Below are 14097 nucleotides of genomic sequence, written 5' to 3' on the forward strand. Positions count from 1 at the left end.
AATTCAGGATATTTAACATTCACGCCATACTACCTAATATCCAGTCCGTATCTAAATTTTGCCAGTTGTCCTAATAACATACCTTATGGCATTTTTTTCCATCTAAGATCCACTTAAGGATCAGGCTTTGAATTTAGTTGAATTGTCTCCTTCATGTTCTTTAACTTGGAGGATTTTCCAGACTATCTGTGCAGTGTTCTTAAAGGGGCAATACTTTTTACCTAATGATTGTGAATGTACATGCTGTCCAGTATTCAAAAAATAGCTTAGCTTAAATCCACTTTTTGAGATTTGGCATAAAAATGCCACATGCTTTCTGGAATAAAAGAGAGTCTAGCATTTAAGTAGTTAGAATGTGCTCTGAAAAAGAATAGTTCGAGTCTTTTAGAGGATTCAATTATAGACCTGCCTTGGTATCTTAAGAGCAGTCAATCCTTTTAGCTCCTGTCAAAATCACATTGTATGAATCACCATGTAAATGAAGTTACTCTATAATCACTGGGGATAGTTTTTAAATCATCGTGTTCTTAATTTTTTTTTTTTTTTAATTCTAATGTGTCCTTTGTTGATCTAGATCCAGAAACTGCAACAATGCTGGCATGGCCTTGTTGTTCAGTGCTGGAGCTCTGGAGGCAGGCTGATTTTTAATTCTTACTCTACCCCTTATCAGCTGGGGATTGTTGGATAGGCTCTTTAAAATCATTAATTTCAGTTTCTTCACCTGTAAATATAGTGGATAAAAATAGTACCCCCTCCAGTATGAACTTTGTGCACTGAATGGCACTTGGTATGTGTTCAATAACCATTAGCTATTATCAGTTTATAAAACCACCAAACTAAGGTCGTTTCTTAAATATTTGAACATTCTGCTTTACTGTGACTGGAAGCCATCATGTACACAATCTACATTTTCTTTAATGTAAAATGCTTTAAAAAAGAAAAATGACATCATTAATACATGTAAATTACAGAGCATGGGAAAGTAGTCACCCAAATAATTACTTTTGAAAATATAAAAAGGAAAAAAATCTCACAGCAAGAATTCCCTAAACGCAAAGAGGAATTAAATATTGAGAACTAAAATGCAAATTAAATAAAAGTATTTCATGGGACAATATGCCAAGCACTGCAGGAATTCAATGGGACACAGACCTTGGACCCATCCATGGTAGAATTTAAAGTCTAGTTGATGAAATAAGGCACACAGGGAAATATAAGAATTTGTTGAGTTAGTACTGCTAAGGAAACTAATTGAATATTAGCACTACACAGCAGTGATTGTTATCAAATTTGAACAGAGACAATGCCATCATGGATTTAATACTAAAGAAAAGGCTCTACAGAGGGACTGGGGAATTGGTTTGGACTTTGAAAATAGGTAAGATTCCAATAAGAGGGAAAAGGAAGAAATTAGGAAGGAATGGGTACTGGGTATCCCATTCAGGGAAATGAAGATACATAAACACACACACACACACACACACACACACACACACACAAAAGCACAAAGGAATAAATCAGTCCATTTCAAGCAAAGCGTTTGTTTGGGTAAAAGTAACTAGCAATGTTGGAGAATAGAACTGATCCAGATTCTAAGGGATTGATACTTCATGCTGTAGATGATCATACTAATAAAAAATTCTGAAGTAGGAAATGTCATCACACACAGTTCCTGAGTTGCACACATCTGGAGTTTTTGGTTCAAGTCTTGCTAAAATAAGAAAAAGAAAATATTGGAATTGTAATAAGAGCTCAAATATTCCAAGGGAAATTTAGAGACAAAGGGGCAGGATTTGGAAAGCCCCAGACACAGGAGAAGTAGGAATTATAGGAGAGTATTCGTAAGTATGTTCCAGTTGGGACCCCCTTTTTGCTTGGGGCCCCTCTAATTAAGAAAACAAACCCCAACTCTTTTTTCTACTTTTGTGACACTTCCCCAAGATTCTAAGTCCCTGAAGGGAATGTCTCTCATGGGTCGGATATAAACCACATGCCCACTCCTTAGCTATATCTGAGTGGTGAGTAGAAAGCTCTGATCCTTTCTGTTACAGTAGTAGAAGGAAGGCAGCTGGATTTCCACAGTATCAAGACTACACACAGTGAGCAGAGATAATTTTCTAACAGAAATAGGGGTGGTGTTAGGAACAGAAGAGGGGTGATGTAAACCAGGTAGCCCAAAAAAAGGAAATGTCTACAACATAAAAAAACAACATTTTAGAGAACTAAGATCTTGTAGCACTGTGCATGAGCCACTGGAACAGAGAAGAACCAGATAGAAACAATTACAGACTCGTACTATCCCAGATATGTGATAACATTCTGGACTCAGAGACACATGTGACCCCAGATGACAGAGCTTCTGACTTCCATACACAGATTTCGAGCACTCTGCTGTGCACCTGAACAGAATTCCTCTGCATTTTTCAGTGTCCCTAAAATTTGGTCTTTATGATTCCTATAAGCTAAAACCACAAATATAAAAGGGGAAGCAAGATGGAAGATATGGAATGCACAGTTGTAGCAAAGCTGCAGTAAACTGGCCAGCATTCATGGAATTTGTTTGGGTGAGGGCCAGCAAATTGCTTTTTTGTTGTTGTTAGGAGAGAACATTAACAATTCTGACATCCCTGTCTTCTCTTTTTACTGTACATGTAATAAATCCAATTTCATCAGCCTTAAAAGCGCTAATAAAAGATAAATGGTAGCTTTATAAAAGGCACCACATAGGAACATATCACAGAAAGGACCATTGGTTTTTTTTTCATGCCACTTAATTCAGCATATATGAGAAAAAGGAGGATTAGACATTTCTAAATGTTCAAGATGAAAGGACATCTTTCATACATAAATCTAAAAATATTTTCCGAAGGCGAATTAAAAGTACAATTTAATACGAATTTGTGTCTGGCAGCTAGCTAGAAGTTGTCTATTTGCTGCAGCTGATCTATCAGACTCAGAGGCGCAGTGTGTACCAGCTGAAGTCTGTCGACAGGGAGACCAGCAGAAGGGCAACGTGATAGTCAAAACAGGATGAAACCACAGTCTAAACAAGATGATGTGAGCATTTGTGCAATTAACAGCATCAGCAAAAGGAAAGTTGTGTTTGGAATATTCTGCCAGGAATCCCAAAAAGGCAGAATGCTTATTTTGCCACAATAATGTTATGTTATATCTGGCTAAACAGAAGCAATGGCATGATGGGAAACTCTGCATAGACAGTGGTAAAGGGTAGAGGAGAAGCTGATGACAAAGTCTAAGACTGGAAACTTTACCATAGCTGTTGCTATTGGAAGCAGAACCCGCTTCAAATCTAATATTCATGCCATCACTCATCTATAGGTAGAGATTGTCTGTTGGTTGCTAACTTTGTGTCAGGCATTGTACTGGCTTTTTAGTATTCATTATTTGATTTAATGTTTAAAACAATGTGTGCGGACCACATTATTAATCGCATTTCACAGATGATGACAAAACCACAAAGGTAGAGTTTTAAACACCACTGTAGTGGAACGACCAAGAACTGGTAGACAGATCTAAGCTGAAATACCAGTTCCGCTGTGCATGAACTCTAGGGATTTTATGTAAACCACCGTATTTTTCTGGACTTGATAATTCTTAAATAAAATATAAACTTTGGACATGTATTAGGGTTAAAAGAGATTATTTACTGCTTTTCACACAATGCTTGATATGATGTAAGTATTCAATAAACGGTGGAATAGATATTATTGTGGTTATTGGGAGTAGCACATTAAAGGTGCTTTATAAATACATCCTCGTTTATATAATTTTCACAGAAACTCAGATTGCTAAGAATACTAGAAACTGGGTGATGGGCATTGAGGGAAGGCACGTGATGTAATGAGCACTAGGTGTTATATACAACTGATGAATAACTGAACCCTACCTCTGAAACTAATGATACAGTATAGGTTAATAAATTGAATTTAAAAAAACAATAATAATAATTGAAGCTAGTAATTATAGTTGCTAACCACAGGCACAGTGCTAAGGATCTTCTGTGCGTTGTCTCATTTCATTGTTCTAACTCTTTACGAGTGAGTTATTATCTGCATTTAACTGCTCAAGGACAGAGGCCATGGAGGTTTTGATCCCAAGTGATAATTTTACTTAGAGCTTCTCCTTCTCCAACCCAATGTTAATTCCATCTGTCTATTCTTTCCATAGATTTAAAGATAACAAAAATAGATAACGTTGTTTACCATTAATCTAGCAAGCAGAAGGTGCGTCAATCTTTATGGCATTTTCATTTAACATATCTTATAATTAGTATTTTATAATTAGTTATATTTGTTTTTTAAATGCCCTCAATTATAGCCTTTGCTCACAATTTTGTCCTTAATGATGATTTTAATAGTAATATTTTTAAAAAGGTAGAGTATTTATTAATATCAGGTTTTATTCAAAACCTGCTTCCAGAAGAAGTTTTGAGAGGTACCATAGGAGTCAAAATAGAGTACTAGCCCATCTATAGTGCATTACATTGTTTCTCTAGTAAATATTTTATGAGTATTAACGAGAAATTTAAAGCATTACTTCCTCTTGACAGGAATACAGGGGCACTGACCTCTGTGGGTAGTGCCATTTTGCTTAGTTCAGTTTCCTTAGCTACTTCTTGAGGACACAGGCATAATTCCCACTACATCATATTCTTATTGAACTATTCAGATTTGCAAGATTTTTAATATCAAAACTTTTGTGATGGTTTAAAGATTTGGTGGAATACACCTTCTTCCTGTGTCTAAGACCTTGATGCTACTTGAGAGCAGAATAAACATAATCTGGGGGCTTATTAGAAATGAAGAATGTGGGGCCACACCCCAGATCTGCTGAATTAATACCTGCATTTTTCCAAGATCCCCAGGTGAATGGTCTGTACATTAATATCTTAAAAGCAATGTTCTAGAAACCACAAGCAGTAAAAAGCTATGCTTTTGTTGGATGTATACTGAGAATAGGGGAAGATTTAGGATACCCTAATCTTGTAGCAAGAAGGGTTTGATTGCAGGAGAAAAAAGAAGAAAAATAAAAGACTTGATATCCTTTCAGGTGCAGAAAATATGGTAGAATTGTTGAATAGTATCATCTGTTAAATATGGAAGTTATAAATTTAATGGATTTAGGTTATTTTATTGACTTAGTGAAGTTAATTTCCTTAGAAGTATTCTGGCTCCTTGTTGCTAAGGGACTTTGGCATCTTTGTTTGTTTGTTTGTTTCCCCAACACTTACATTATTTGTATAAATAGCATGTTTATTTAGGGTTAAAATGCCTCATGTAACATTGTTTGCAATTGAGTAAATATTAGTTAGTTTGGATGCAACTGTTATAAATGATAGTATAATCTTTTGGGAATATAATATGATTTTCTAATCTTCCTGAACAGATTTCATATGACCAAGTAATTTTAATATAAATTCTTCTGGATCAGTGAAATTATCATGCCAATAAATCAGGATATGTAGAAAGATCTGTGTATGTAGTAAACCACATATGCAAATTAAACTACTTTATCAAGAGAAATTATTTTTCACATCAAGGCTGTGGGGTTCAGATCATGGAGCAGTAGTAAGTGAAAACCATAAAGAGTTTTGTTTTGTTTTGTTTTGTTTTGAGAAAAATGCTTAAAGTATTAAATTTAACATTACATGTTTAAGTCTCTGCCTTTTCCTCAGCAGTTTTTCTCTGAGCCTTACTTATACCTGGATCTCATTAGTTCCATAAGTGTTTTATCCCAAATAGGATTTGGGGGTTCCAATTTCATATACCTTATAATATGCCTACATCTATATACCGAAAGCTATCTGTGTCTCTGGAAAGCAGAAGTTGCCATCAATTTGTATAGGATTCTATTTTCCTTTCTCAGCATTCAATCTAGAAGTTTGACTTTTCCACCAGTGTCTCCTTCTTTTGCCTAAGACTAAAGGAGAAAGAAAAACCTAAGTCTTTATCCACTAGCAATATAACGATGTATTTACTTCATTAGAAAGATCAGCAGAGAAGAGGCTTTAGGCTAGTAAAAACAATGAATTAGGGATAGCAGATTGAAGGAGAAGGAGAGGGAGAGGAGGAAAGGGAGGAGGAGAAGGAGGAGAAGAAAAAGAAAGATGGAGGAGGAGGAAGAGGAGAGGAAAGAGGAGAAGAGTAGGAGGAGAAAGAGAAAAAAGAAGGAAGAAGAGGAGGAGAAGGAGAAGAGGAGGAGGAAAAAGAGAAGAAGGAAAAGAAGGAAAAGAAGGAGGAGATGAAGAGAAAGAAAAGACCAACTATTAAACCAGAAAGGCCCTCTAAAAGATTTTTTTTAAGATTTATCTATTTATTTTAGAGAGAGATAGAGAGCCTGAGCAGGAGGGGCAGAGGGAGAGGGAGAACGAGAATCTCAAGCAGACTCTGAACTGAGCACGGAGCCCAACGTGGGGCCTCATCTCACGACCCCAAGATCACGACTCCAAGATCACGACCCAAGCTAAAACCAAGAATCAGACACTTAGCTGACTGCACCACCCAGGCACCCCTGAAAGATCTTTTCGACAATATCTAAATTGTTTGTAGTCTGGACCTTATATGAATATTCTCAGATTCTCAGATTGATGAACATATAGTCATCTTTATTTTTTTTTTTAAACTTAGAAAATCAAAGATTTCATAGCCTGGTAGAACCTAATAACCTTGACTTAAAACAAGAGTTAAAACTCCAATACCATAGTTAACAAAATGTAACTTCGGGTTTTTTTAGCAATTTAAAAATGCTTACTCCTCATCTGTGTTCTAGAAATGATCTTAACATTTTTTTAATTTATTTTTATTTTTATTTATTTTTTAAATTTTTTTAAAGATTTTATTTATTTATTTGACAGAGAGAGACACAGCGAGAGAGGGAACACAAGCAGGGGGAGTGGGAAAGGGAGAAGCAGGTTTCCCACAGAGCAGGGAGCCCGATGCGGGGCTCGATCCCAGGACCCTGGGATCATGACCTGAGCCGAAGGCAGACGCTTAACGACTGAGCCACCCAGGCACCCCGGTTAAGACATTTTAAAAAATGAAATGGTTTTTAAGCCCTTCTGATAGAGTACATTATCTAAAAATCTTAAAATGTTTAAACTTCTGAAAATTCTATACAATGTGAATAAAATGTCTGCAATTTGACTATTACCTTTATAAAAATTATTTTCAAAAATCAACAGTAGTATACAGTGATTTAAATTTACTATGTGTTTTTACATAAATTACCCCAATTATTTTTATTGAGTTTAACTAGACATTATTAACATCTCCATTTTTCAAGTGAGATTCAGAGATACAGAATGGCTTAACCCAAGATCTCAAGGTTAGTAAGTGTGGAACTTGGATTCAATCCCAGGTCTCCAGTTCCACAACGCAGAGTACTAACCACTATACGATCACGGCACCAGGTCTCCAGTTCCAAATCCTTTGTCCACACCATCATAACTATTATTACCTCATTTAAGTAACTAAGTCTCTTGCTTCCTTTAAAACTTAAAGTACATTGTGTACCCAAATTTGACTTTTTACTCCATTCTCTATGGTGCTTCAAACTTTCTTCAAACATATTTATACATTTATACAAACATATTTATACATTACACATTTATACATTATATATATTATACATAATCCAATGACCTTTATATGTTCCTCTTAAATTCTATCATAACTAATTCTGAAAACTTGTAGAATTTTTTAAGGTTATTTTATATTCTCATTCTTTTCTTCTGTTGTGCTGGAGATGTTACTCTCCATAACTTATCTGCTAAACTGATGACCATGTCCGTGATTCAATCGTCAAAGTCACTGATTAAAATTCTTAATAGTGGGTCTGGGAATAACCATTGTGGAACCTGACTTATGTCACCTGAACTTGGCAATGGGCAATCAAATACAATGCATTGCCTATAATCCTGTAGCTCTGTGCTGTAACCTAATGGTGGTTGAAACAAGGCAGTGTATCTCACATCTCATTTAGTGATGACTTTTGGCATGTGGTATGGAACCAAAACTTTAAGAAATAAAATTGTATTGGGTCTATTGCTTTTCCTTAATTGGTCACATTTGCCATTCTATGATAGATGCAATTGATCATAAAGAATATATAGACATAGATACAGATACAGCTTTAGATACTAGATGCACATATATACCTTACTGGGGATTAACAAAGTAGTTATCCTTTCACACTGGTAATTAACAGAATAGCTATTCTTTGCACATATACTAGTCCCTGAAAGAAATATTTTACATAGATTGCTCACATCTTGTTGCAATGAATATGATATTCTGTCCAAATTTCACCATGCAGACATTCTTACCATTGGTCCTAGCTGGATTATGTTCATAATGTACATATGGTAAACATCTTAACATGTTTGGAAATCTAAAGACCTGAAAAGTGAATGGATTTCTCGTGTTTCCACATTTGTTTCTCCAAATGATGGTTTGAAGAGGCAATACAGTAATCCCCCCTTATCCACAGGGGTTTGTTCCAAGATCCCAGTGGATGCTTGAAACTGCAGATAGTACCAAACCATGTATATGCCCCGAATATATATATATATATATATATATATATACACACACACACATATATGATATATGATATATAAATATATATGTCATATGCCTATGACATATAAATATAAATATATAAATATATATATAAATATAAATATATAAATATAAATAAATATAAATATATATAAATATATATAAATTTATAAAGCAGGCACAGTAAGAAATTAAGAACAATAAATAATAATAACATAGAACAATTATAACAATATACTGTAATAAAAGTTGTACGAATGAGGTCTCTCAAAATACCTTCTTGTACTATACTCACTTTTCTTTTGATGATGTGAGATGATAAAATGCCTACATGATGAGAGGAAGTGAGGTGAATGACACAGGCACTGTGACGTAGCATTAGGCTACTACTGACCTATATGGGCCTCTCCTCCTCAAAGGGAGGATCAGATATCTGCTTTTAGACCACAGTTGACCACAGCTAACTGAAACTATGGAAATGAAAACCAAGAAAAAGGGGGACTATTGTAATTCGATTTACTATTAATGCTGGCACCTTGTTATTCTCAATACTCATTATGTTGTCTGGGCCAAAAGTGGTTTGGGAATATTTTTACTCTTTATGTTTGTACCTATTTAGTGGCTCTTTTGAGGTCACATATGCTAAAATAGCCTATGTGCTTAAGCTCAATGAACTCTTCATGATTCCTTATTCTTTTTTTAAGTCATTATAATTAAAAACTTCAAAATTAGCTCTCTACATGTTCCCTGTCAATACACTAGCAGACAAAGACAGTCAATCTATAACATATTCTCAGTGATCATTGCAGTCTGCTTTTTGACCAATACTGGTCTGTTTCTGTAATTTAGTGCTAATGCTGGTCAGTCTTGTGATTCACATCTTTCCTGGAACTTAATTAAATAATTGAACAACAATCAACTTATTCACTCTCTGTGGCCCCACAAGCTGGAAATGTCAATAATAATTCTCCTTTACAGAAGCAAATTCAGTGTTAATTTAGAGCTATTGGTCTGCTTTGTTAAATATGCCAAATGCACACTTGGCTGTGTCTACTTAGTTGATTCACTACTGTACAAGAGTTTGTTTTTTCTCATGTATCTTTTTTTATTAGAAGAAGATGAGACATAATATGCACACTGTTCCTTGTTATATATTCAGAAGTAGAAAAATAACATTTAAATACATTGACAATAGTTTTCTAGAAGTAATTACATAAGGAATACCAGTCTCTAATCTCACTTAAAATAAATGAACACTTTAAAAGACATTGAAATAATATTTATCATAGTTTGAAGGCTACAGGGCAGTGTTGATGCCAGAATGTGCCCGACCGGCTCCCAGAACAGGTTGATCGGGCCAGGCTGGAGTCAGTTTACCTTGTCTCCAGATAGGGTTCTCATTTTGCTCATTTGGAAACTACATGTTACCAGTACACAGAAAGTATCACACTCCATGAAATGTACATGAGACTAAGGGTTGAATCAAAATGACTATTAATTTTAATGAAAGATAACTGGAAAGGAGACTACATACTTGTGTTTGGAGATTGCCATATAGTCTGTGTATAAAAGTAATACTGAAAAAATGTTTTCTTATAAGAAATGTACTTGAGTGAGCTTAGAGAAGGAAACCAGAAATTTAGATAATCTGAAAAGTCATCCTCAGCTAGGAGAGCAATAGACACTCTACGGCCTTTGTCATTGCAACTGGGTATTCTGTCTGGCAACTGAAAGCTCTCAACATGGTTCAAAGCTTGATATTTTCTGGGTTTTTTTTTTTTTCAGAATATTCTTCTTTCGATGACTTATTGTTAAGAAAAATGAATATAATTATTGTGTGCTGGTTCCAAAGTATTCAGCCAGCTTGTGACAAAGCTTGTACTAATACGTAGTAAATGGTAGTGTAAGACTGCGAAATTTCCTTTCCTAGCAAGAATTGTAATGTATTCAGAGATTACGTATTTTTATTTTTATTTTACTTTTCTTAGTATTAAATGTTCTTTCAGTCATGAAATTAAGATGAGAGATGACAAGAGGTTTTTTTTAGTGATTTCATTAACAAAATAAAAATTGGAAACATTGTGATGGTCCCAGAATTAAAGAAAAAAAGATTTAGTTGCAATAAAAATATCAGTCTGGACACTCCCAGTCTCCATCATTACTTCCTCATGCTTTAGCTTAGAACCAGTATTACATAAAGCAGCACCTCGTCTTTAGATTCATGTGGGTGTTTTCATTGTGGTGGTTCCAGACAATACACTTTGGTCACCTAATTATTATATACTGCGCAAGTGAAGTTGCTTCTAGGAATAAATCTGGTGTTGAATTAAATTAGTTACGAGTTCTGGGATGCCTCATAGTCTCTGCCATGTAGTGGGATACCCGTAAATGGTGCTGTTTAACGTTTAGACGACAGGATGGAGAACAGGGCAACTTGATTTGTAACACTGATGATTCCTGTGGTGTGAATACTACTGCCATGATGAATTTCAAGTGACCAACATGAAATCTCTTCCCCGATCGCGGTCGTGAGAAGAGATGTGCACAATCAGCCCAACAAGCTGTGCTGGTACAAGCTTCAGAAACCACTGCCCCAGTGTATCTAACTATTTTAGTTTTATTAGTTTAATTAGAAGCATCTCAACAGTTTCCATTTGGTAACATCTGCCACATCTGGGAAGGGAGCAGATGACTCCAGCAGATGATCCAGGCCATGGTGGATAACGTGTGCTGGCAGATGTCTCTGGACCGAAAGACCAGGGCACTGAAACCGCTGCAGGGCTGTCTGTGGAGAGCAGCACTCACAGCTGGGGGCCTGAAAACAGAGTTCTTTGAAGATGTAGCTCCCGCAGTCAGGAAATGGACCGAGGCTGGAATGAAGGTGTATATCTCTTCTTCAGGGAGTGTAGAGGCCCAGAAGCTATTATTTGGCCATTCTACAAAGAGAGATATTCTTGAGCTTGATGATGGTCACTTTGATACCAAGATTGGACGCAAAGTGGAGAGAGTTACCAAAAGATTGCCAACAGCCATCGGTGCTCAACCAACAGCATCTTGTTTCTGACAGACGTGACTCTAGAGGCCAGTGCTTCTGAGGACGCAGGTGTGCATGTCGCTGTGGTGGTGAGACCTGGCAATGTGGGGCTGACAGATGATGAAAAGACTAACCACAGCCTCATCACATCCCTTGGTGAATTGCACCTGCCTTCCTCAACCTAGAGTTGTGAGGAAGACTAATCTGTCCTCACTGAGTTGTCCCTGTAGTTTAGTTTTATTCCAATGGTAAAAGTAACTTACTTTATCTTTATTAAAATTTACTTATTTATTTGTGAGAGAGAGAGAGAGAGAGAGCGCACGAGCAGGGGGGAGGGGTAGAGGGAAAAGCAGACTCCCCGCCGACCCGGGTGCCCAACGTGGGACTCGATCCCAGGACCCTAGGATCATGACCTGAGCTGAGGGCAGACGCTTAACTGACTGAGCCACCCAGGAGCCCTAAAACTAATTTACTTTAAAAGGACATATGTACACACCCACATGGGCATGCAAATGTATATATGTGTATGTTTACATTGCCTTCCACAGGCATCTACATGAAAAAAAAAAATCTCAGTTCAGTGAAAAGAAAACTTATTTGAAGATGCTTTCTATGCAGAAATTGTTTGAAACCACAACTCTCACCCTTACTGAGGGCAAAATGTAGCTGGCAGAAGAATTACTGCAATGCAGATCAGACGAGTTAGGTTTCTCAAGCTGTGTGCCAGAATGGAAAGGTAAGTTTGAGAAGTTATTCAGAAGCCTTGTTATTTTAAAACTGGGAGTAGTTCACAGACTTATTCCTATAATAATTCATTTCTCTTTTAAATTAACAAAGATTGCAACGGCTGAATTTCAGAACATTAGCCTCCCTCCGTACAAAACACAAAGCTATTTGATTCTACTCCAAAAGAGAGCAAAACGGGGAAAGGAAACTCATTTGAGTCTGGATGAAGCAAACATCTATAACTGAAGAAACCTCCTAATCGTCGTGGCACCCCCAGCAAACGGTGCCTTACCAGTGAAAAAGGGGCATTGATATAACAGCTAAAATAAGAACGTGGTTCTTAATGTTTAACAGAGTAGTCCTAATCCGCCAGTTGTTATTATAGATTCTATAGTTGCCTTACTAACTGGTTTTTGGAACAGTTTGAGAATATATATTTGTATTTACTATTGAAAAATAAAAGGTTTACTGAAATCATTCCATAAAAACCTTCTAGAAGAGCCCTAATAATGTGGTATTTTCTTCCAAAATAGATGTAAATTCTGTAACAGCATTATTTATCCTGCTCAATCCTAATGGGATGTCATGTCAATTTCATGTTGTGATTAATAAAAAGATTTTCTTCTTCAAAAAATAAAATAAAATAAAATCAAGGAAATACAGTAGGCCTCACATCTACTATATTTACTAGGAGCTCAGTGTGTATTGTAGGTGGTGATAGCAAGTGCTTTGGAATCTCTTCTTTGGAAAAATAAACTTAAGGGGAGAAGTAGTATTTTTTTCCCAGCTCTATGTGTTCTCCTAAACTCTGATTTTCTTTCATCCCCATATCTGCATTGTATACTTTGGAAAACAACTAATTTTGCAGCTGATATTAAACATAGTGATGTGTAAGAGAAACCAAAGTCCTTAGGCTTCCATCTTCAGCTTTCAAAACCAAAAGTGATTCCAATATAAAAGAACTCCCCTGTTAGAAATAAGAATAATACATTAAATTATAATACTAATTTGAAAATATCATAATGTATATATGTTTTGTTTCAAAAAAACACATAAGAACCTATTTATGTTTTGTTGTAGTATGATATGGTAATATATAGTATATTTAATATAGTATTGTGGTGAGGAATAATGAATTGATGTATGACAATTATTTAGAAATAGGTAGTTGATAACCGATTAGTATTTACTGCTGAGAGTAGTAGGAGCAGTAAAGTATCAAAATATTGTGTTGTTCTTTTGTCTATATTGTTGATAAGATTAAGTTATGGCACTAATTTGGAAATCATTTATTTTGTGCTAGACACTATGTTAGCTCCTGGGATACAAAGTATTTTTATCTTCAAAAGGTCTTAGTTCATTAAGATTCCATGATTTAAAGATGAAAAGAACTATATATAATCTTAGTAACTGAACAACTACTATAGTTTGAATCTGCACGAAAAACTAAGTAGAACGTAAGAACACAAACTGGAGATGTCCCACCAATATGTCTTTGGCCTTGCCTCATCATTGAGCTCCTCTGATTTCCAAAAGCCTGGGAGTTTTGACTGATGAGAGCAGACAAAGCAGACTCCAGCTCCCTCATTTGACACCTCCCTTCGCCAAACTGGGATAACTCTGAAGTATGCATTTTAAACCAAATCCAGAATTTTCCTCACGAAACTAAGCTTTAGTGCCCATAGTACCTGTCTTGATGCTTTTTATTGCTACCCAACCTTCCTTATGTCACTCTCCTACTGGTGTTCTTCATACCTC

The 14097-nt window shown here is 35.9% G+C and overlaps 1 protein-coding gene and 1 pseudogene across 17 annotated transcripts in view; both read left to right on the plus strand.

The window, feature by feature from the left end:
- ROBO2 (roundabout guidance receptor 2) overlaps nt 1-14097 on the plus strand; it is a 1625448-nt gene that overhangs the window by 858854 nt on the left and 752497 nt on the right. The gene's annotated exons all lie outside the window — the stretch shown is intronic.
- On the plus strand, nt 11258-11798 carry LOC118553461 (enolase-phosphatase E1 pseudogene; annotated as a pseudogene).

This window comes from Halichoerus grypus, chromosome 1, assembly GCF_964656455.1.
Source record: "Halichoerus grypus chromosome 1, mHalGry1.hap1.1, whole genome shotgun sequence".
Taxonomy (NCBI): Eukaryota; Metazoa; Chordata; class Mammalia; order Carnivora; family Phocidae; genus Halichoerus; species Halichoerus grypus.